General features: G+C 39.6%; 1 protein-coding gene across 1 annotated transcript in view; it reads right to left on the reverse strand.

Annotated features, from left to right (window-relative positions):
- Nucleotides 1-25,680, reverse strand: part of Adamtsl1 (ADAMTS like 1) — a 919,831-nt gene that overhangs the window by 624,857 nt on the left and 269,294 nt on the right. The window lies entirely within an intron of this gene.

Genomic DNA, 25,680 nt, shown 5'->3' on the forward strand with positions numbered 1-25,680 from the left:
GTGTGTGTATTCCATCTTTTAATTATTTTTTTTGTTATTTAGAGCTCCTTCAGTGGGCAAAGGGCTTTATGTAGAAGCATGAGGACTAGAGTGCAGGTCCCCAGCAACCACATAAATATGAAGTGGAAGTGGTGGCCCACCATAATCTCAGTACTTGGAGAAAAAGAGGGAGGGTCCCTGGAGCAAGCTCGCTATCTAGCCTAGCTGAGTCAGTGAGCTCTAGTTTCAAGTGAGAAACTCTGCCTTAGTATATAAAGAGAAAGTGGATCAAAGAAGATACCTACACTCACCTCTGTCTTCTAAGTGTGGGCAATGAACACACACACACACACACAATTATACACACCTACCCATGAAAAAAATTATTTACTCGACTTTGACACTTTCCTTAGTGTTAATTTGCTTTTCCCTCAGTTTTAACTGTGAAACTTAGGTCATCATTTCAATAGCCGAGTGCCTCCATGCTGCACTTCCTAGGGCCTTCTTTCCAATTACTGATGTTTCTCTACTCACCATAAGGTCTAACCTAAATAATCCCACAAGTGGAAAGCATTGAGTTGAAGATGGACCTAACACAGCTAACACACTCAGCTTCACAGGTGAGTGGCCCAGCATCCTCACTAATCTCATTGTTCCATGTCACCAGGGTATCTTGTTATCACTAGCCCAGGAAAAGGTAAAATAGTCTTATCAAAGCCTGGCTTCTAATGAACATGCAAAGTCAAATTATCAGAGGCTAAAGGCATCTTCATAATTTGTTGATGGAGGGGGAGCCTACTTTTTGTCCCTGCTGCCCTGCTAGCTTACACCCAAAATAAGCACAGAGAAGCTGTATTCATTTAAACACTGCCTGGCCCATTATCTCCAGCCTCTTATTGGCTAACTCTCACATATTAGTTTAATCCATCTCCATTAATGTGTATTGCCACTTGACTGTGTCTTACCGGCATGAGTCTAACCAGTATCTATCTCGGGGAGGAGAACCATGTCATCTGCCACATTGCCTTTCTTCCCAGAATTCTGTTCTGTCTACTCTGCCTATCTAAGGGCTGCCCTATCAAAAGGCCAAGGCAGTTTCTTTATTCAACCAATGAAAGCAACACATAGGCAGAAGAACCTCCTATACCAATAATTTAAGCATCAATTCAGCTGTTCTCATTACTGGTTTTAAAACTCACATTTCTCCAGACAATTTGATATCTTACCTATTTTAATTATTTTTTACTATAACCAATTGCAACAAGAAGCAAGCAAATACCACTGAACGCAGTATATAAAGCTGAGGTGACAGGAACTATGGAGTATCATGCCTTTCCTATAAAAAATGGTAGAACATTAATACATACTAACTAATTAAACACAGGGTTACAAACAGTGAAAACACTATGAGGAAAAGAAGAAGGAATAAGTTTCATTTACCAGATCCAAAACCACAAAGGAGCATGGCAACCAAAGGGAGACAGCTACATTTCCATACCCACAGAGGGGTCTAACTAGGACTGAGAAACTGCTGTGGTTTCAGTTGCTAAGGGAGATGAGGTTCAGACAGACATGCTGCTCCTCTTGTGATGCACGTGCAAGATTGCAATGCTCTCTCTCTTTCCATCTTCTATTGTCTAATTTTGTGGTCCCATTTTGGTTTCTCATTCTCTGCGTTTTGACCACTGTAGTTACATCAAGTCTTTAATAGATTTTTAAAAGTTAAAATAGTTGGGTAGGAAGGGGTAGGAGGCCTTCATTCAAGGCAAAGACGTTGTTTTCAAGGCTCTGCTGCCAGAGGAGCTCCCCACCCCTTCCACTCCTTTAGTAGATCCTCTTTATCCTGCCAACTACCACTATGTCACATTGCTTTGTCTATAATGACGTCCCTTGTAGCTGGTTCTTCATCCATAGCTATCAAGATTGTCTTCTAAGATTACTAAAAGTCCTCCTATTATGATGACAAACATACCCATCCTGTTGCTCACTCCTTGGCTTTAAACACATTCATGGTGTTGTTTGTTCTGTGATGAGTTCTGAGAGAAAATGAAAACCCTGAGCAACAGGAGTTTTGTTTCCTTCTCAATTTGACCCAGTCAGGAAGCCTGTAAAAGGCACCTCAGTCTGGTACAATTCTGCAGTAGATCAGCATACCTTTGAATTCATTAGTACGTTTTGTCTAAATATTCTTTACGTACTCTAGCTATCTTGCAAGCATATAGTGTACATAAAGTAAAAAGTAAAAATTGTGGAATGTAAAAATAATCAATAACCTCTTTTGAAGTATTTGCAATGTTTGAGGCAAAGGCTATTCAATAAATATACAAGAATAAACAAAATTCAGAACAGAGATAAAAGCATGGAAGTCAGCCACATCCTATCTTCTTTAAAACCCACAACTGCTATTTTTATTTGTTTCCTCAAATGATTCCATATAAATTCTTCTTTAAGACAGTACTTAGTATAAATATTTCCTATATTAGCAGAAATGTAGTACTAAATCTGTTTATGTGACCCATTAATTATACAGTGAGAGAGTTTTAGAAATGCCTGTCCCCACCATGTCACTTCATTCACTTAGGAACAATACTAGTGAAGAGAATAGTTCACAAATTTGAACTATTTGAAAATGAAATCCTGCAAGGACTCAACAAGCTTAGCATGCTTCTCCACTTCAGGTCTCATAGCTGGAGTTTCTCGGTTCTTCCATGATGTATCTATGTTGTCATATATTTGCTATGCTTATAGCTATAACCCAGACAGTCAGTTGTGTATTCTTTCTTTCCTTAGTGGGCCCGAAGAAATAGAAATATAGACAATTTTTTTACTCAGGGAGCAATTCCATTTATAATTCAGCTTTTTTAATATGCTCCAAGTGTCAATCATTTGTCAGTGTATTGAGAGGAATAAAAGGATAGAAAAATAAATGTAATAAAGACACTCTAAGATTCAAAAACTTGGAAATCTAAATATTTCAATTAGGAAAGTTAAATGCGCTTAGCTTTCAACATCGACAGCTGCAAGATGAGAAAATAAAACGGCCATAAAATGCTCCCCTCTCGTGGGACTTACTGTCAGTGTGTGTATCGCATCATGGATATAATTTACAGTTAACACTATTGCAAGTAGATTACCATGGCATTTATCATCTGGCCAATTTTGAATTTAAGACTAAAATAACAAAGCTTTCCTTGCAAGATCCCGAGAATTGCCTTTATTATTCTCTTCTTTCAGAGTCTTTTCTAAATGCTGTATGATGATTTCAAACACTAGAGAAGACGTGCATAGCCAAATATTTGAAGGAATTAAGTAATCCGGGTCTCTGGATTAGTAAACTACCAAACGCTTCTAAGAAATGATGTCAGCTACCACAATTATACCTAGCCTTCAATGACAGGTTAATAAGTGGGCCTGCAGATTCACTGGTATTCACGATGGCAAGTGTAAACTTGAAGCTGGGAATTAGGCTCAGTAACAGAGCCTTTTTGCCTAGGCCAGAGTGTGAAGGGGTCTTTTTTGGGATCAGAGACTGAGGCTCAGCTAAGACCCCTGTTCTGCCCAAAGTGATGACTTACTCTCTGGGCTTTGGACTAAACTTGCCAGTGTCTTTCACTGAGGTTTTTACCTACATGGTTGAAGAAGCAGCTTATGGAAGTCTTTCTCTCTTACGTGTGATGACTGCAGTTTCGAGTAGCTTTGCTGTCTCTGATTCTTCACATCCTCCAAGTGTGGGTGTGCCCCTAAGGGTAAGGGACATCAATGGAAACTTTGACTACCGATTCTTCTGAGGGTGCAGTGGAGCTAGGGACAAGCACACAAGCCAATTTCTTCTTTTCTTTGCTTCTGCCCATGAGGCCAAAACCAGCCTGACAGGCAGCTATCTGGTAAAAAATTAAGTCCCATTCACAAGCCTCCTTTACTGAACCCCTCAAGTCGCACATCTAGAAGAAATACTGTATATGATCTAAACATTTCCTGAAAGCCCTCCCCTAAACTCCTCATCACATCACATGGCAAGAGGATAATTTTCATATGGCCGTTTATAACATTATCCTAGACTGTGTGTGCATATGTGAATTGTTTAGAGCCATTCAGGTTGGCAAAAAGGAAACAGGTAACTTTGTTTGCCTTGGGGGTGGGTTAAATAAAAAGCCATTAAAATCTTATCTCCATATCTGTTGGTTCTGCATCCACAGATCCAGTCAACTGTATATCAAAAATATTAAATATAATAAAGTATGTATGTGTCCCCCCATCATACTTCAGACAGGATGATATAACATCTATCTATCTATCTATCTATCTATCTATCTATCTATCTATCTATCTATCTATCATCTATCTATCTATCTATCTATCTATCATCTATCTATCTGGCATTTAAATTATTTTATGTATCATAAATGATCTAGAGGTGGCTTAAAATATATAGGAGAACATATGAGGGGATATATGCAAATATGAACTCATTTTCTAGAAAAGGCTTGCACATCCAAACGATGTGGTCTCCTCAACTGCCATGGAAAGAGACCCATCGGTACTGAGGTTAAGACTACATTTTCTGTATTCTGGTCAGGCATGATGGCACATGCCTGTAATTCCAGTACTCAAGAGGCAGAGACAGGGTGGGATTATATGAGTTTGAAACCATTCTAGACCCTTTCCAGAAACAGACAAACACAAACAAACACTCCAAACAACAACATCAACAAAACAAAAGCAAAATAAAAAAGAAAAACCACCCAAAACTAATCAACCAACTGAAAACAAAACAAAACAAAACAAAAACTCCAAAACCAGCATTCTGAAATGGCGCTGATTAGTGCTGACTAATGGCTGTAGGTGATCAGAACCTGTTTCAGTCTTGACACAGGATTTCAGAATATTTGAAAGAAAAAGAGGTAGGGTTAAACCAAAGAGACTGGTTATAGAATGCGCCGGGGAAAACTGAATAAAGCAAATCTAGTACTTAGAGAATGTATACTCCATAAAAATTCTGGTAGTCCAATTCCAAGTAACATTTGTGAGTCTTCGGCAGAATCTCCATGATTTACTTAATGGATTTAACCACGGAGCAAGCTGCCACTAGACTCTGACAGAAATTCATGCTTATCTTGTAAATAGCTGAACGCTCTCCCTGTTTGGGAACACTCAATAAACGCCTGGCTTCAAATCTGGTTGAAAACAGCCACTATAATTAACAAAATAAAGCCCCTAATCCAGACAAGCATCGGCATCCTAAGAGCTTGACGTCCCAGTGACAGTTCCTAATCCCCCACCTCTGAAAAGTGACTTCCAAGGAATCAAGGCAGCTTAGACGGATTTTCCATTTAAATGGTTAAGGATTAAAAGGAGTTGGTTGGACAAGCATAACTCATTCATAGAACATTCCACTTCAAATACACATTCACATCATGATATCCTTATGAAAATAAGCTGTCTTCTTAGTCCCTGGAATCTAAAAGCAAAGGCTGACATTAAACCATTTTGATTAATGCATGACATAGCTGGAGGACTATGCTACACTTCATTCCCCTGGATTTCTGAACCCCTGTGATCACTGTATCCTGTAATGTAGTTAGCAGAGCTGGGTCCCCCTAGAGGTTATCTGCACAAAAACATGCTTTGCATTCCAAACCTGACCAGCATTTCTGTTCTAGATGGATTCAATGTGACAACCTTTAATAGGGCAAGCTGCCAATATGTTGCCATTTTAACAACCTTGTTTCCATACAGCACATACAATAACGCACTTATTTGACTTATTTGTTGAGAGTGACTGGTTGACTGACACAAGATGGGGAAAGAACATATTACCTTCAGAGGGCCACACTCGGAGTTTTTAAAAGCCTATGGAGCTCAACCGCAACAAAGCAAGAAATTCCATAAGCTTACAGATCTTATCTTGTTAAGCAGTTCAACTAGAACAGACTGGAAACAGAATGATCCGGAAAGCCAAAGGGCTAATTCCTAAGGGAAATCCCTTACATCCAGTTTTCACTATGCACACTCACTGACAGTGAGCTGTGTAAATGAGGAATGAAAGGTACATATGTATATTAACCTATGACACACAGATAGTCTATTTTTATTCATTTGTTTATTTATTTATTTATGTAAAATTGAGAAGGGGAAGGCATTTGGTATTGGCTTCTGGAATAACTTCCAAAAGAAAAAAAATCAAAAAAGAAAAAAATCATCTTAGGGGTTTTTTGTTTGTTTGTTTGTTTTTTAACTTTTGAAAGACTTGTATATCTTAAAAAATTGTACATAGACACCACATACTTTATTACAGAAGCAGATCAGTTGGAAAGTTTGCTGGTTTGTGAAATGTGATAATGGACTTCACAAAATGATCATTATTATGCTTTGTGAACTAATAAAATATTATCAAATTAATTTTTGTGTGGTTCTTCCCAGTCATTTCAAGAGCAATTTTCAGATGGTTTCCACTGTATAGTGTTCTCCATCCCACCCCACCCCCACCTCTATCGGATGCAGTAAGCAGCTCAGCCAGGCAACTGTGGAGTGGAACTAATTCCTTCCTCCTAACGCCTGTCTCCAATTAGCTGGTGGGAAACATAAATGATTTGCTTAAGAGGCAGCTTTCCCATTTACTCAAGCCTATTGCCATTCTCAACCAAGCACCACACAGCCACTAATTGTCTTGGGAAACTGTGCTCACTATGTGACCTAGGCAAGTCATTTAACATTCCCAAGCCACAGTGACCTTCGCTGAGAATGGGGATCATTCCGACACCTTTCTGCGTACTCAACAACGGACTCACTCTGCCAGCACGCCTGAGATTTGTCCTGTCCGTGCAGTTCTTAGCAAACCAATCACCACCACCATGGCCGAAAGCAGGAAAAGCAAATGAACAAGTAATTACTGAAAATTAAATCAATCATAAATGGTATGTACAAGACATGGAGGAAGCGCCACAAACCGCAAACCTCTTGTTTATATACCCCTGGCAGTTTGGCAGCAAAGGACTCACGGTCTCACGTGGCTGCATTGATGATCCTACTATCTATTTTACCTTAGCAACTGGCCCCAAAGTCTCTAAATGCGATCTTTCATCTAGTTCTTTCACCCATTTGTCCTCTTTATCAGATACAGTGCAGCCACTGAAGACGGTCTGCTTCGTCGATTTGCTCGCGGAGGGTCACCTGCACAGTTCCTGCATGTGTTTACCAATGGGACCGTAGGAAGCAGAGTCAAGGCAGACAGCCGAGTTCTCAGGAGTTTCTCACTGCTGGTGCCTGGGGCTAAAGGGGAATTAAAGGACACCTGGGCTCTTAATAAGAGAGCCATAGTCAATTAAAGAGCCCATATGACTGGGGGACAATATTAGTAAGAGATGTGTGAGCCATTGCCATCCTGCTTTCCCCCTGAATTTACTTTTAAGGTAGAGATGTTATTTTGTTCTTTTGTCCCCTCATTTATCCCTCTACTGAATGTATAAGCAACTTTGTCATACAATTTATACACCCTTTGGTGTCTATTTAAATCTCATGTTTTTAAATTTCAGTAGCATAGGTATGGGTGGGATTCCCAGGATAGAAGGCAAGGTGGGGAAAGAGGTCTTTTTTTTTCTCTTTCTCCTAAGGAAAATACTGTGCTGTTCATCTGTGAAATATTTTGGTTCTGGCAATATTTTTTAAAGTCATTGTACAAGGCTAGTAAGATGGCTAAGCAGGTAAAGGTGCTTGCCTCCAACCCTGACTGCATGAGTTCTATTCCTAGGACCCACATGATGGGAAGAGAAAACTAACTTTTCCCACAAGCTGTTCTCTAATCTCCACCTGCACACACACACACACCTCAAAAATAGATAAATATAATATTTTTAATTATTATAGAGTTTAAGTTTAAGAAATATCTGCTTTGCTTTACCTGTAAACCTGAAGTAAGATTAAATTAATTTCTCTCCTTCCCACTGAAAGACCAAATCTCTATGCCTTTTTGGTACCAGAAAGCAGAAATCGTAGGCAAAATATTGAGTGGATAAAACCATTACACTACAAAATTGCTATTAGTCTCTGAAGCCTTTGAGCAATCAAGTGGAGAATAAAGGATGCATCCAGTAAGCGGATCAACTTTGGAAGCCTTGCCAAGCCAATCAAATGCTTGTCACTTCTGTCAACATCTGTTACATTTACGAATTATTTGTTGGATGGTGACATAATCTCCTCATTTTTTTAGACAGTTCTGACAATTGAAGCAATAGGGAGAGTTTATTTCTTGGCCAAAACCTATCTGAAAATCAGTGTCTTCAGTTTTAAATTACAAGTGAACCCTTCCCTCCTAGTCCCAGGGTTTAAATGGCTTCAGCTATTACAACTACGTAAAGTTTAAGCCTATCGTGCAAATTTGAAATAAGAGATAAAAGTGTAAGGCCAAGAACATTCAAACTACAATTAGTAAACCAAATTATATCCAGCTTGCAATAAGGCTGGTTTTGTTTTCTATTTTCTATTTTTCAGACTTGGCTGAATTTTGCACCTAAGCTGTTGTGAAAAAAATATTTCAGATAACTGATACAATTTTATTTGATTGATGAGGCATTGAAGTCACCATTAACTCCAAGTTGGTTACTGATCAGGTCAGTACAGAGGGCAAAGCGCTCCATTGCAGAGGTTCGGCTCAATGGTATTTGGCAGTAGACGAATCTAACACGGCATTTTTTCTACTAAAGCATGATAAGAATCTTCTACAGAAGCTGGAGTGATAGGAAACGGCGATGGTAGGAACTTTTTCCTTTCCTGTCCCACTCAGAGAGCAGAGTATCACTTATGTTAAAATACAAGTTTGGGAATTCCAGAAAAGGTGTTGCTTATTTACTCTGGGTGAAAGAGGATAAAAAGTCACAGAGAATGTGTTCCTGGCACTGGTGGATGCAGTAGAATTGGTCTCATGACATATGGCTCTATACTTGAAAGGGCAAGATAAGTTACACTCGTCCACACCCTCAACTGTGCTTTCCTTTGGTTCTACTGTGTATCTAAAACAATCTTAACAAAGCAGATGAATTCAAAGACGACCAGAGGAAAGTGGCAACCTGTTCTGTCAGAACGACTTGTTTCTGAGAATGGCTTCATGAGAATGATAAGGGCAATGCGGACTGTACCAGGTATCCTCTGTAGGGGACTGTCCCCTAAGAGGAAGATAGTAAGACTCTGATTCTTGCCAACACTGGCAGAAGGTCCAACGGGGATTTTTGTTTGTTTTCTGTGTACATTGGGAATAGAAAGTAGGGCCTTGTCTATGCTAGGCAAGTATTCTGCCACTAAGCTGCATTTCCCACCACATTTTTCATGTTGTAGATTAAGACAGATTTTTACTCAGTTGCCTAGGCCGATCCTGAACTTACTGTGTCCTACACAGGTCCTGAACTTGTGTTCTTCCTGTTAGAGCCTCCCAAATCATTGGGACTATAGCTTGCACTAATAAGCCTAGTTATATGTCACCTTTGAAGCGATTATAAACATTCCTACTGAAAACCTTTGTGATGAACTAGTTCCTGAGAGATTAGGTAAGAACTAGGTATCTTTCCACCCTCATCAGTGGTGTTTGTGTAAGCTCCCCAGAGAGCAGGGTAGCAGTGCTCAGCCCATGCTACTAATGTGGATTAAACTATATTAAAGGAACTACAGTAACTTCATGCATCAAAACAGGGGCGTTGGGACACAGATAGGTGTACAAAAGAACTCAAAGACCAAATTGTGTATGGCTGTAACTGTGACAGACACACCGCTACGTCTGGGAAAAGTGGGAGAGAAGACTGTAGGAGCCAGAGAGTCAAGGACACCAGGAGAACACGGCCCACAGAATCAACTAAGTAGGGCTCATAGGGGCTCACAGAGACTAAAGCAGCAATCCCGGAGCCTGCAGGAGTCTGTGCTAGGTCTTCTGCATACATGCTGTGGTTGTTTAACCTAAGGTGTTTGTGGGATTCCTCACAGTGAAATGTGTCTCTGACTCCTTTGCCTGCTCCCGGAACCCTTTTATCCTACTGGCTTACATCATCCAGCCTTGATCCGAGGGTGGATTCATCTTATTGAATCTTGTTATGCTATATTCAGTAGATATCACTGGGAGGTCTGTTCTTTTCTGAAGGGAAATGGAAGGGACAGCGAGAGGGGAGGTGGAGTTTAGGAGTGGAGGCTGTGGTAGGTGTTATTATATGAGAGAAGAATAAAAGAAAAGAATCTGAATAAATGTTCATAAAATTTAACAGGCACCTCACCAAAGGAGATAAAATGGAAAATGGTAGTTTAAATGATGCTTCAAATCACACATCAACAGAGAAATAAAACCAAAAATCAAGAACACCAGGGTCACTAAATACTGGCAGGAGCAGGGAGCTGTAGGAACTCTGGTCCATTGCTGGTCAGAATACCAATTTTGAGTCCCTAGCTCCTTTTACTGCAGGATTTGAGAAGCTCCTTAAATTTTTATTTATTTAATTGAAAAAAATATGTGCTATATACATATGCATGTTTTGAGCTATTTATCTACTTTAGATACGAATTAAGTATCACAACATACATATGTATTAGATACTAATTCACTATAACACACATGGATGTGTGTGTGTATATATATATATATGTGAGAAATACCTACAAGGACAGGAAATATATATATAAAAAAATCTTCAGTCTTGTTGAATTAGGAGCGGCGGGGCTGCGTCCCCGGCACCCGGCCGCCCGCATGGCTAGCTTATGCCCGAAATAATTACACGGAAACTGTATTCTTTCAAACACTGCCTGGCCCGGCTAGGTCCAGTTTCTTATTGGCTCTTACATATTGTTCTAACCCATTTCTAATATTCTGTGTAGCCCATGAGTTGGCTTACCAGAGAGGATCTTAACCTGCGTCTGTCTGGAGTGGGAGAACCATGGCGACTCCTCACTCAGCTTCTTTTCCCCAGCATTCTCCTCTGTCTACTCCGCCTACCTAATTTTCTGTCCTATGAGGGCCGAGGCAGTTTCTTTATTATTACAAGACCCACCTCCATCATTTCCCCTTTTTCTGTTTAAACAAAAAAGAAAGGCTTTAACTTTAACATAGTAAAATTACATATAACAAAACAGTTATCAAGTAAGAATTACAGTTACAATATTTATATCTATTTTATCTCTTATCATAACTAAGTAAAACTATAACTATCTATTCATTCTTCAACTCCATCAAAGACTCCAGAAGGATATAATACTACCTAAGTAAATAAGAAATAAGAAAACTCTAGAAATGACAGAGACATCTCTTTGCCTGGACAGTCACCCAAAGTTCCTCTGTACCGTTGGGGCATCCATCTTCGGCCTACAGGCCCATGTTATCCAGAGACATTTCCATGAAGCAGGAAATTTTAAAGACAGCTCAGTCATTTTCTGCTGTGTCCTGCAGAATGTCTCGCAGATTCTTTCATGAATCAGGAACCTCGAAAGATCATCTCACCTTTAGGCAAGTTCAGTAGTCCTCTCTCTGCGGGTTCTCTGTGTCCAGTTTATGTAACAGTCCAGGCAAGAACAGTTTCTTGCCCAAATGGCTATCAAATTCCATAGGGATCCTCTTCGATGCCCATCTTCCTTTTGAAGTAGATTGGTGCTGCCAGGAGCAGACGTGTCTCATTGTCATGAAAAGCCCTAAGTTATTAAAACATTTAAAATGCCATATTCTGCAGTCTTTGAAAGATATGAAGAATGCCTATCTAACTGAAAGATATCTCTATATATCTAGAAAATCTAATTAACATGACTACAAGCTTAACTATTAGCGATGATTATCCATTAACAACCTATATTTCCTAATTATACATTACATTTTTAAATGAACTACACAATCACAATACCTTAATCAAGATCAAAAATCATATACATATAACAAAATTGACCATAAAATCCATACCAATGCAAATTATTCATATCTATATCATATCCCCCTTTAAATGTAAAAGAACATTTATAAACAATATTTGGGAACATGGGCGTAGTTTCTTCTCTCCAAACTGCTTCCTGCTGAATAGGGGCGTCGTTAATTAGGTCGTTCATGATATAACCTGTGTGCTAGTTTCATCTCAGTTGGCAATTGAGTGAAGCAATTTTTTGAGGGTATTCACAGCAACCTTTCAGGAGGGCATGGTCTATCATACCAAATCAGGATAGATGCAATCCACAGGGTCACATCCTCTGTGAAAACAAAAGAAGACCCTCTCCAAAGCATCATATCCTTAGACCCAAATTTTGAAATCGTGATACCCTTATATCCATTCTGGTTTAGCTTGGCAGCCCATGTAATGAAATGTCTCTCTGTACTTAGCTCCTTCACAGTCAAAAATTTTAAAGAAAACACAATGTACATAATCCAGACTCTCTGTGAATTTTCCATTTTTACGTGGCTTATTTTTCTTTATTTCTTTTAATCTCTTAACTATCTGTACTTTGTCTCTTTAAAGACTTTACCTTTTTTTTTTAAAGCATTAACTTTATTCTCTATATTTTTTTCTTCTCTCTCCCAAGCCTACGTACATTCATCCTACAGTGTCTGAATCTGTTCTATTGTGAATCTGTAATTTTTTTTTTTATTATCCAGGAGCACTTTGTTTTGCGCCTTTAAATCATTAAGCGCTTAAGAATCTAAGCTGTGACATTCCTAGGTCAAAAACAGGTACTGTATGCTGGCCCCACCCAGTCCAACATGGCGGAGCCGCTAATGCCTCTGATCCTTGCACATTGCACCATTAGCATGGCGGAGCTGCTTGTGCCTCTGAGCTGCGGCACACAATGTCCCCCTTTTAGGCACACAGCAGTCTAGTTGCCATCAAACAAATCGTAGCACTTTAATCCAAATGCTCCATTCATAAGCTCTGTCTCCCGCCGGAGCCAGACAGAGATCACAATGGCGGCACAGCCCAGAAAGCCGGCATTTTAAAACAGCCAGTTTTTTCCTGCTGCCGAGTCAGGACAATTTCTTTGTGGCACGCAACCCAGAAACAGCAAAAAGCTGTCTTAAATTCTCTCTCTCTCCTTTTTAAGTCCTCTCAGGTTTTTAAGTGGATTTAGCCCATCACGTCTGGGCGCCATCTGTTGAAATAGGAGCGGCGGGGCTGCGTCCCCGGCACCCGGCCGCCCGCATGGCTAGCTTATGCCCGAAATAATTACACGGAAACTGTATTCTTTCAAACACTGCCTGGCCCGGCTAGGTCCAGTTTCTTATTGGCTCTTACATATTGTTCTAACCCATTTCTAATATTCTGTGTAGCCCATGAGTTGGCTTACCAGAGAGGATCTTAACCTGCGTCTGTCTGGAGTGGGAGAACCATGGCGACTCCTCACTCAGCTTCTTTTCCCCAGCATTCTCCTCTGTCTACTCCGCCTACCTAATTTTCTGTCCTATGAGGGCCGAGGCAGTTTCTTTATTATTACAAGACCCACCTCCATCACATTCTGCTGACAGGTTAATGTTCTATATAAAAGCTTAATAGTTTGATGTGATTCTATTATTTTGGCTTTGCTTGCCTATGATTTAAATCATATTAAAATATTAATTGCCTAGCTAACTGTTATGGGGATTTTAGCCCAGGTGTTCCTCTAGTTGTTTCCTGGCTTCAGGCCTTAATTTTGGGTAAGCTGATTTCCATTTGCTTTGAGATAGGGTTGATTTTCATTCCGCTGCATGGGCATCCAGTTTTCTAGCGCCACATATGAAAGGCTCTGCTCTTTCCTAACATTGTGTGCTATCAACAGGTTTGATACAGGACAAATGGTTATAAATTCATGGATTATTATTTCTGTCTCAGTGTCCCATGCATCTGTTTTAAGCCAGTACCATAATGCTTTGATTACTATAATTTCAGAGTGCATTTTAAAGTCAGTGAATGTGATGACTCCAATTTTTTCTGTCAATTCAAGCTTGCTTTGATGATCTGGTTCCTTTTGATTCCTCATCAATTTTAGATTTTTTTCTATTATTGTGTAAAAGTCATTAGAATTTTGACATAAATAGCACTGAATATGTATGTGTATATATATGTATGTATATAGGTGTGATATTTGGTCAATATTAATTTTCTAATTCATGAACATGCATATCTTTCTAATTGTATATTTTTCAATTTCTTTTTAATCTATGTATTATGGTTTTTGTATCTTTTATAACAATTTTAGAAAATTTATTTTATACTTTACATTTAATTGTATTTGTAGATACTAAAATATAATATTTTTTAGTGTTTGCACATACATACTTTCAGGCAAATCACACATCTATATACACATGCATGTATGATGAACCCTCCTAAACATCCATACATTGTAATAGAACTAAGATGTTATTGTTCTAACAGAACAGATGATTTAACACCCTCAGGTCTCTTGGTGTCACCAAGTATGTTGAATACAGTAGATAGATGGTCAGTAAACAATTGTTGAGTCAAATCATTCATTAAATCATCTACATATATGTTTATTGTGAGACTCTGGGAAGTCACTTTCTCATTGCTTCATCTGCTAGAAAGAATGAAATCTTCCTCCTTCCAGACAGGTATACAAAGTGCTTAAAGCAGCACATAATATACCAGAGGCAGCAATGACAGTTGCTGGTCTTATAACCACTGTTGCCATTATTATTATTAATATTAGTATTGCATAAGTAGTATTACTCTGTGTAAGACCCTGTTCTGCATGCTATAAAATCAAGCTTCTACTAAGACCTGCTCTTGCTTAGATGTTTGTCAGGGCAGTGGCCTTTGTGTAGGACAGATAAGGTACATGAAGATCAAAGCAAAAGGCAAAACATCATAGAGGCTAAAATTAACAAATAGTTTTAGACAAGACAAATTATTTTGATTGTCTGTGACCAATACCATTTATAGCAAAACACATCCATACCTTTTTTTTTGTCTCATTTGCTCTTAACTCTTTATCACATTCCATCTCTGAATTATCAGTATCCGTTAATCAAACCTTTTGTATATTTGCTTTTATGTTACCTCAGATTGAAAGCCTGCGGCTGGAATATCCAATAACTAGTCACACCACAGCCAAGGCTTCCCCATCTGTCTGGGGTCCTGTGGGTAGAAGGCTAGACTTGAAGATTCTCTTGCTGAGCGAGAAGGGAACAGCTGATACCATGAGCCATACCAGAGAGAGTAACCCACCTTGTGGACCTGGAAGAAGGTTGGCTTCCTGGACACACGGGACTTGGGCTAATCAAGGAAAGTTTACAGTGGACCGAGGAAGGGCATTAGGCAGACACGGTCTTAGGAGCAAAGACCTGGGAGCCAACAGCAGCCTCAACAAGCTGGAGTTGCATGGATGTTGTCAAAAGCAAACTGAAAAAGGACTGGAAAACAGACTAGGATTCTTTGATGTCAAATGATGTTTGAGTTATGGGAATCTACGGAATTACAGAATTGACTTTGACATGCAAGTCTCCAAGTGCATAGTGATAGTTAGCAATGCTATGGTGAAAAAGGCAAGGTGGACTGGATGTGGGGAACACTGGTGTTTCCAGGTAACTGAGAAAGTAGTTGAGCGCCCTTACAGGTAGGAAAACCTGATTCCAGACATGCAAAATGGAATAACAATGATTTTTGAGTTGAAATAAAAAAAATTATTCAAGTAGGAACTCTACGGAATGTAAAACTTCCATCTAATATCTAGTTTAAAACATGGTGCTGTTGAGGTACAAGAGACTGAAAGCAAGCTTATTTTAGAGGTCAGAAAAGCAAATCAAGACAACTTTAAGATACCATCTTACACCTGTCAGAATGGCAGAAATAAAAAGCACCAATGATAGCCTTTGCTGGAGAGGTTGTGGAGAAAGGGGTACACTCATCCATTGCTGGTGGGAATGCAAACTTGTGCAACCACTTTGGAAAGCAGTGTGGAGGTTTCTCAGGAAATTCGGGATCAACCTACCCATGGACCCAGCAATACCACTCTTGGAAATATACCCAAGAGAGGCCTTATCATACAACAAAAGTATATGCTCTACTATGTTCATAGCAGCATTGTTTGTAATAGCCAGAACCTGGAAACAACCTAGATGCTTTTCAATTGAAGAATGGATGAAGAAAGTATGGAATATATACATATTAGAGTACTACTCAGCAGTAAAAATGGATGAAGAAAGTATGGAATATATACATATTAGAGTACTACTCAGCAGTAAAAATCAAGGACTTCTTGAAGTTTGCAGGCAAATGGATGGAAATAGAAAACACTATCCTGAGTGAGGTAAGCCAGACCCAAAAAGAGGAACATGGGATGTACTCACTCATATTTGGTTTCTAGCCATAAATAAAGAGCATTGAGCCTATAATCCATGATCTTAGAGAAGCTAAATAAGAAGGAGAACTCAAAGACAAACATATAGGCATCCTCCTGAATATTAACCTTCATCAGGCGATGAAAGGAGACAGAGACCCACATTGGAGCACCGGACTGAAATCTCAAGGACCAAATCAGGAGCACAAGGAGAGAGAGCACGAGCAAGGAACTCAGGACCGCGAGGGGTGCACCCACACACTGAGAGAATGGGGATGTTCTATCGGGAACTCACCAAGGCCAGCTGGCCTGGGACTGAAAAAGCCTAGGATAAAACCGGATTCGCTGAACATAGCGGACAATGAGGACTACTGAGAACTCAAGAACAATGGCAATGGGTTTTTGATCCTACTGCACGTATTGGCTTTGTGGGAGCCTAGGCAGTTAAGATGCTCACCTTACTAGACCTGGATGGAGGTGGGTGGTCCTTGGACTTCCCACAGGGCAGGGAACCCTGATTGCTCTTTGGGCTGACGAGGGAGGAGAACTTGATTGAGGGAGGGGGAGGGAAATGGGAGGCAGCGGTGGGGAAGAGACAGAAATCTTTAATAATTAATTAATTAATTAATTAAAAAAGAAAAGGAAGTCTCCTAGTCAATTGTAAATAACCAGCTTCTCCTAAGGGCTTAGCAACAAAATAGTGATATAAAACCCCATGTTGTTAGCTTGTATATGTATGTATATATATATATATATACATTGTATATGCACATATACATGTATACATGTATGTAACAATAATAAGAGTAAAGAGGCTATCAGCTTGAGGGTGAGAGGGCTGGAGGGAGGATGGGGGCAGGAAAGTGATGTAATCTATTTCAGTTAAACATATAAAGACAAAGGGATAAATAAACTATGTACTATACTAGAGGAACATTTGCTACAGCCCATGACCCAAAGCATCCTCATATATTGTAGTCTTTTAAAAACTTACTTATTATCAAATGCTGACTATGCATTATGGGTTCCGCTGTGACATAATCATACATTTAATACTGATTTCTTGTATTCAGCTATCATTACCGTCTGCTATTTCTTCACTCCTCTTGATCCTATTCCCCCTTTGCCTAGTCCTTCTTATACTTTCATTTCCTTTTTTCCCATCAATATTTTTATAGAATTCATTAGGGTTTTATGAGTTATATTAGGAATGCTTATAGGATCCTGGATGAGGGGATATTCACAGGAACATAGACTCTTTACCAGCGGCTACACCACTAAAGAAATTATTTCTCCCTTCTCCCAGCGACTATTAAATGTCTATAGATAAACAGGGAACGTTGGGCATGATGAGTCCTTCTATCCCAGTTTCCATTGTCTGTCCATCTATACCCCTAAATAGGGGGCTTTGAGGGCTCTTCTTCCACAATGACAGAATGCTGACAGCTCCAATTCTATGCCAGCGATCCCAGGTGCGATAGGACCAGAATGCAACAGCAACATCAGGTTCTGAAGATAGAGTCCTTAAATCCAGGTAATGGGTATCTGACCCTCCAGCAGCCTGCCTGACCTCACTGTGATTTACTCAAGACCTTCACGTCAGACCTCTGATGTCAAGTGACCTGGTCTAACCATTCCATGAGTCACTAGTTACGTAAGTGTAACTGTTTTTCAGTGCTGGTACAGTATTTCCACGCCCGTCAACTCATCAATGACCTCTCATAGTAAGGCAGTTCAACACCACACACATTGGAGTTTCAGTGTAATCTTACAAGCGAGCAATAAAATCCTTTAAAATGCATTCTGTTTATCGAGCTAAATTATCTCTTTATAAGACAGGCATTTAATAAACAGAAACAGTATCCCAAGTGATTTTCTGAGCTGTAATTTAAATTGTTTATACATTTAGTGTGTGTGTTTTGAAGACTGCCTCAAGAACCATTCAGTTCTTTATAACTGCACGTATTTGTGAATTGAGTCAGATTACTAGTTTCTCTAAAAAATAACTAAAAATGGGGCGCTCTAAACAATGTGAAAACAAACCGAATGTCTTAGCTTTGCTTCTGTCATTAAAAAATAAAAACAAAATTACCCTGACAAAAAGATTCTTAATAGAGAAAGCTTACAGTTTCAGCTTCTAGTCAGTTGTTCTGGGGAAGTGAAGGCAGGAAGTTCACGCATCTCATGGCGCCATATTCACTGTCATAGACAGAGAGGGATGAACACATGCGTGCTTGCTTGCTTGATGTGCTCAGCTCAAGTCTCCACTTCCCTACAGGACTCTCTGAGTAGGGAATGGTGCTGCCCACACTGGCCTGGGTCCCTCTACAGCAATTAATTTACTAAAAATGATCCCACAGACATGCCCACAGGCCAATCAGATAGAAATAATTCTTGGCTGAGACTCTCTTGCCGGGTAATTTTAGATGGTATCAAGTCGACAATTGGAATTAACCATCACAATGAATGAAAAAAAATGTCAAAATTTGGTAGGGTTATTTAACACTTAAATTCCAGCAGTATTGATGACATTCTTTTGGGCAAAGGCCTTACAAAATGGCATAGAAATACACTAAAAATGGCAATATGCCATTCACACATGTTAATTATGTATTTCAAGTGGATATTACATTCCAAACAAAGCTTTGTTTTGTATTTAAGATGTTTGATCTTAAAAACTGTTTATATCTGCACTGACATTTTTAATACTTCAATTTTATTACCTCCAGTGTCTCTTTTATCATTAATCTTAATATCTATTTGTTGTTTGGGGGAAAAAAAAGGACAGACTTAGCAAATGGTAGACATCTCATAAACAGCAGATAGGGGCTGTGTAAGCGGTGTGGGAATTAGAACTTGGAAGAGGGAAAAATATTTTTCTTCCTTTCAGGATAATGGTTTTCAGTTAATTCCAAAGGTCAACTGTAAAAAACAGTCCCTTCCCTTAAATACCGAGATTCATCATCCTGACACTGTTTACCAGAGTGGCAGTTCATGAACTGATAGGAGCCGCGCGACCTTGTGTCCAGCTGCCACGCTGCTCCCTCCTCCTAATTATATCTGAAGGCAAACATGTGGGCATTGAGCCCTAGCGTGCCGCGCCTCCATGAGTATTCAGCTCCATCATGGCTAATAAAAACAGCATTTGTTTTATGCTACTTGTCAGACATCATCCTGAAGGCTTTATTGTACATGTATTATAAAATCTCTCCATCGCAAAAGGACAGGGAATAATAAAGCAAACGTTTGTGCGGCCACTGGGCATTTAGTCAGACATTAACATTTTGCCATATTTTCTTTTTTAAGAACACTGTAAGTGCAGTTAAAGTATGCTATTCATAATCACCGTGTTCAGTCCCATTTTCCTTCCTCTTCAGAGTGGAGAATGCTTTCCTCAATTTTTTACATAGGAATGTTCTTTCAATAATGTCTAGTGATATCTAGATGACATTAAAATTAATATAAACTCTCAAAATGGTATCATTTCCTTTCTTCAATATATACTTTAAAATGTGTGTTGTAGATAATTTCTACAGTATTTTATTGTAAGAATAACTATATTTCAATGCATTTACATTATGATTGGGATTTGATTTTTCTTGTGCAATTTGAGTGTTCAGCATGTAGATTTTCTTGGTTATTTGTGTATTATATTAAAATAAATTTTACATGGAGACTGATAGAATTTGAGAAATTATTAATATAACTTTGTGTACACTGACAGGGTTTCCATTAAAAAGGCTACACCAATCTCTACTTTTAATGGCATTTTGGGGGTGTTTCTCATTACCTTACTTCCTAATGACATCTGTCTTCATTAGTTATTTTAATCTTGCAAATAAACGACCTTGAATGTATGCTGTTTCAGCCTACAGATACATGGAGATTAGTAGGGCTGGATAGCTCTATGCATGAAATACATGTCTTGTTTCAATGATCCTTTTTTTTCCTGCATACTGCCTATCTTTCTAGAGATAATGTATAAGCCCCGCTGGTATACTATAGCTATCTCCTTATCATTATATAGCTGTAATTAACATCTCCTAGCATCTATCTTGTCTTTCTTACTTTGAGGAGTTTTCAGACCTACAAAATTGTTACTGACAGTAAAAACATCGATTTCTATTGATTGGGGCTTGCATTGTTTGGGGCTATTATTTCTTAATTATGAAAATCTTCTTAACTACAAGTCATAAATGAACTCTTACACATCATTAGAGGTGTGTGTATGTGCCTGCGTGCGCGTGCGTGTGTGTGTGTGTGTGTGTGTGTGTGTGTAAGCTTGTATGCCACAGCACATGTATAGATGTCAGAAGGCAACTTTGTGGAGTTGTTTCTCTTTTTGTACCTTTCTGCAAGTCCTGGGATCAAACCCAGGTCTCCAGGCTTGTACACCACGCACCTGTAGTACACATGAGTCAGCTCACTGGGCCACATTTTCATATTTAGGTGCTTCAATTAATTTTATCTCTACTGCACATTTATTGAATAATATAGCCTTAGGCAATTATTTACAATTGTCTGTTCCCACTTAAAGATTCCTCACTTACCTACACTAGTCTCTGTGTTCTGCCATTACGTTTTCTCAATTTTCATGGATTTATAATATCAGTATTGGCAAAAAAAGACTGGCCCTATCTCTTCTTGAATTATGTGCCCAACTATTCTAGAAAGCTAGATTGATTTTTAGGGAAAGGGACACCCTCATGAAGACGTCCCATTCATGAACATTGTATAGCTCCTTCTAATATTGTAATCCTTCTGTAAAGAGAGACGGCTAGAAGTTTATTCTGAGAAATCTTGATGAAGTTAGTGATATGCTCGTGGCCTGACGACATGGGGGCACCAGCAAGGTAACTTCACTTACAATAGCACAGAGAAAGTGTGCAAGCATCACAGGTCAATATCCCAGTTCTCCCAGAGAATACAAGGACAGATGACAAAGAATCAGGGACAGATGTCTTTGGCAGCAGCTAGCTAATCACAGGAGGAGTGGTTCAACCAATAAACAGAATTTGGCCTTTCAAATAATCACGATCTCCCCTCCCCCGGCCCCTTCAGTCCCTTTAAACCCATTATGCTGGGTTCATCGGAAGCCATCAGCAGCACACTCTCGTTCATCGTGTAGCTTTATGTTGCCATTGCCGCTGCACTCCTATGGACCCCACGTTCAGGCTGAGTTCTCTGAATTCTGCCACTGTTTTAGTAGCATTTTTGCAAACAACATTTCCCATCAGTTGCTACAACTACAAAATGGAGCTATTTATTGATTTCTTAGGTAATTCTGAGGAACAGTGTAAGTTCCTCAGTAAATTTCTTTTGTAAAAATAATGGAGAGTATTAATATATAAAATAAAAGATAATGAAATACGAGGTTATATAAAATATATGCCAGACTTAAAGGTCTTTATCTAGTATACATATTTTTCATGGCCACCAGATTTACGAAATACTAAGTAAGCTTTATAAATTCAGGTAGCTAATAACACTTAATAAGGTAACATTTTATTCCCTCTGCAGGGTGTTCTGGTATTTCTTTATTAAGTCATCTATAACTCAATGGTGTGTAGCAGTTTTCTTCAAACTGAAAAATACTTCTTCTTGAAGGGAGGAGGGAGGTTTATAAGACTCAGAAAGCAAATGGAACATACAAGGACTGGGGAACATAGAAAGTCACAGAATTTGCTGGGCCCTCCCCCACGTAATGGAAACCTTCAGTTGCTGAGCTGCCTGAGATTTGTAAAGAAGTGTTCCTGAGGCCTCTCTCATGCTGGGTGGGCCTTTTGGGGATGAAAACACCTCAGAGTTCCCTCTTACCCGTGCTCTTGGAAGTAACAATCTAACAAACACTAAACTGGGGTAGGAGATTTTGTTTCCATCTGTCATCAGTAACCTATCAGCGGCAAAGAGATGCTTGATTCAAGTAAAGACACTTGATTCATATCAATGTAATTTATATGCTATCCATCAAACCATGTTGTATTTGGTTATACCTGTCTGAGGCAGGCCAACACAGAAAATGCTTGTCAGTCTAGGACTCCACTTTCTGTTCACACAATCATTTCCTAACAAGGCACTTAGCAATTCAGGACCCCCAGTCTGTTGAACTGCCTGCCGACTCTGCTCCAAACCTCAGAAATTCTTAGCAATTCCTTTTTGTAGCCAACAAAACTAGGAGATATCTAGTACATCTATCCAGTAGATGATCTTTCCTGGGCTGGTTTGGAGTGGATGCTCAGTAGGACAGTGTCCCATGCATGAACATCTAGGGAAACATCCCAATTGACCAGGTTCTTATGCCTCTGCGTGAGTAGATGTGCAAATAATTAAAATCAGATGCATCATGGTAAAGGTAAACTCAATGAACAAAAGCTAATGTAAATACCCCCTGCCTGTCAATCAAACCGGGAAAGCCACCCAGCCCTCACCCATCAACAGTCAACTCCTCCTCCTCTTGGATCCCTAGCAGAAAGTCTTGAGGCAGAATGGGGCACATGCTTGCTCAGGGGCTGCTGCGTTTTGCAAGAAAGCTGTGATGGACTTTCTTTCTGCCTCTGAGGAGAAACCTTTGCTCCTCTTTTTGAGTTCAGTTCTTCAGGCTGGAAATATTTGTTCCAGATAGCAAACATGAAATTGTTAGGTGTGTCCTCCCCCCCCCCCCCACCGAAGGCAATGCTACTATGTCTCCAAAGGACAATCTGGTTTTAGCTCAGGCTGAATTCTGACACAGTAAACAGAAGGATGGCTTGGTGTGGGGGGGGGGTGGCGGGAGGGGGAGGGAGAGGGTGGGGGGGTGCAATACAAAAACTTACACTCAGAAACCTGTCTGCCAAAAAGAGCTACCATTTCTTATCTTTCCCTCAAATGGGGCACCTAGCACTTCCTATTAGCATATACCTGTTATGCCCCATGCTAACCTTCTTCAGTTTATGCTAACCCATACCTGTAACTGCATATCAAAGCCACCCAGCTCTTCTGGCCTGAAAACCCCCTACCCTGTTACCCTAAATGGGCTATATCCTAAAAGGAATAAATTTTCCTTTTCCACCCACCGAGCAGTCCAGTGTGGTGATGCCACTACTTCCTCACAAAAGAAAAAACTTTTGGTAGTCAGCTCAAGTTATACCTGTGTATTTTCCACAAAATTTAAGATGGAATTGGAGTGGATTTTTACTTTTAGCACAGTGGGCCTCTTTGCTGCATGTCTTTCTTTGGGGGCACAATAATTTAAAAAATACAGAGGCCACTTTCAGGATAAATCAACTCACTAACTGTTCAATAAAGGCTCTGTGAACTTGTAAACTGCCTTTGGTCTCTGCACATCAGCGTTGGAATGGCAGTCTGCTGAAGGGACAGTCGCTTCAAGTGCCACTGGGGGCAAAGTTAATCTGTTAGCTGTGGCTGAAGGCGCTTATGTTCTTGATGTACTGCTACCCTCCTTGTATTTACGCCCCCACGTTTCTAGCACAGGAATCGGGTTAAAGGTATCATGAAGCAAATTAAGCTATCTCCAGGTGTTAGCACTTAAATTGTTTCCCTTTGCTCTTCGGCAGGAATGGAGGCGAGGTTGCTCGAAACCTCGAGAACACATGGAAGTCGTTTTATTCCATTTTATGTGAGTGTGGATGTGATGCTTGAACTGATTTCACAGGTCATAGAAATACCCTGACCCTCCCTAATTCTCTGCCCTATATCTACCAAGGGGGAGAAAAAAAATACCTTACTTTAGACCATTTTTTGTTAAACTACATTTTTCCTTTCAGTTGAGAATCAGCGAATTGATGACCTGCTATCCTAGATCCCTCTGTACCCAGGAAAAGGATAGACATCATTTACATAAATATATAGATACAGAAATTTCTGAACACGTATTTCCCAAGCTCATCCCTCTTCCACAAAAGGCATCTCTATCTTATCAGTCATCCAAAGGAGCATTCTACCCTCAACTGGTAAATATTTAAATACTTTTTCTTTCTCCAGACACACAACACTGCCTTAAATAACCACGTAGGGAACCACAAAGCCTCAAGCAAATGAGGTTTGCACTAATTACATACCGAAGAAAATCCCATTCTGTAATGAATTTCATGTTAATTATTATCCTGATGTTGGATCCGGCTGGCAACCAAAACCAATGTGCCAACACGTGACCTGCATCTCTGCTGCGCCGATAATGAGTTACAGCTTTTGACAAACAGTTTCTTTTCCACAAACGATGCAAATCACAAACAGGGGCAGTGCAGGCTACAATTACAAGTTGCCTGCTGTGTCTTGAGACAAGCAGTTGCTTAGACCGTTCTTCCAAAGCACAGAGAATAGAATCTGCCCTCATAGAGGAAGCTAGCTGGAAGCAGAAGAAAGCAAGCCAGAACGCTTCTCTAACACAATGTAAGATCCTTGCCAGGTGGCTGTCTGTAGTTGGGAAAAGTAGAGACGGCTCTCTGAAGGTCAAAATGAACTTTATGTATTTAGACTAAAATAAATCAAGCAGCTTTTAGGTGAAAGTGTTCCCTTAATAAGGTGAATAGGCTGTTTGTCTTTCCCTTTATTTTTACTTAATGCAAATGGTGTTTTGCCTGTCTGTACTGTGCACCCTGTGTATGCAGTACCCGAGGCAGCCAGAAGAGGGCATTACATCACCTGGGTCTGGAGTGATAAAAGGTTGTGATTCATCTGTGTGGGTGCTGGATATTGAACCTATGGTCTTTCAGGAAGAGCAGCCAGTGCTTGTAACTGCTGAGTCATCTCTCCAGACCTGAACTTTAATTTTTTTTTTTAAAAAAAATAATAATGGTTTTTAAAAATTATTTGAAATTTTGAAAGAAAGGTATTAAAATTTCCAGCAAAGAAAAGATAAATAAGAAAAGAAAAGTTTAAATAAAAATTACTATCCTTAACCAGGTGGTGATGGTGCACACATTTAATCCCAGCACCCGGGAAGAAGAGGCAGGCAGATCTCTGTGAGTTCGAGGCCAGACTGGTCTACAAGAACGAGCTCCAGAACAGGCTCCAATGCTACAGAGAAATCCCATCTCAAAACAAAACAAAACAAAATACTATTCTTTTTTTTTTTAAAGCTAGCAATGTAGTTTACTCAGAAGAGTGACAACATATTTCACATCTGCAGCTAATGCTACTTCTGTTAAATGTTCTCCATACTGGCAGTAAGTTTACTTCTACAACTATGGATTTCCAGTTGGCTAATATCCCTGACTCCACACTTTTTGTGATAAATCTGTATGCATTATGACAGATAACCCCAAACGCTTGTTTATCTCCTCATCAGAACTGAAAATCATTAAACTATTTTCACAAGCATGTGTGTGTGTGCATTTGGATTTTCATGTTACTGACAGGGCCTTTCTCCTGCATATACTTTCTTTTGTTTGTTTGCTTTTTGATACAGTGTTTCTCTGTCTAGTCCTG

Source organism: Alexandromys fortis, unplaced genomic scaffold (genome assembly GCF_014885135.2).
Source record: "Alexandromys fortis isolate MF-2015 unplaced genomic scaffold, M_Fortis_MF-2015_v1.1 scaffold_64, whole genome shotgun sequence".
Lineage (NCBI taxonomy): Eukaryota > Metazoa > Chordata > Mammalia > Rodentia > Cricetidae > Alexandromys > Alexandromys fortis.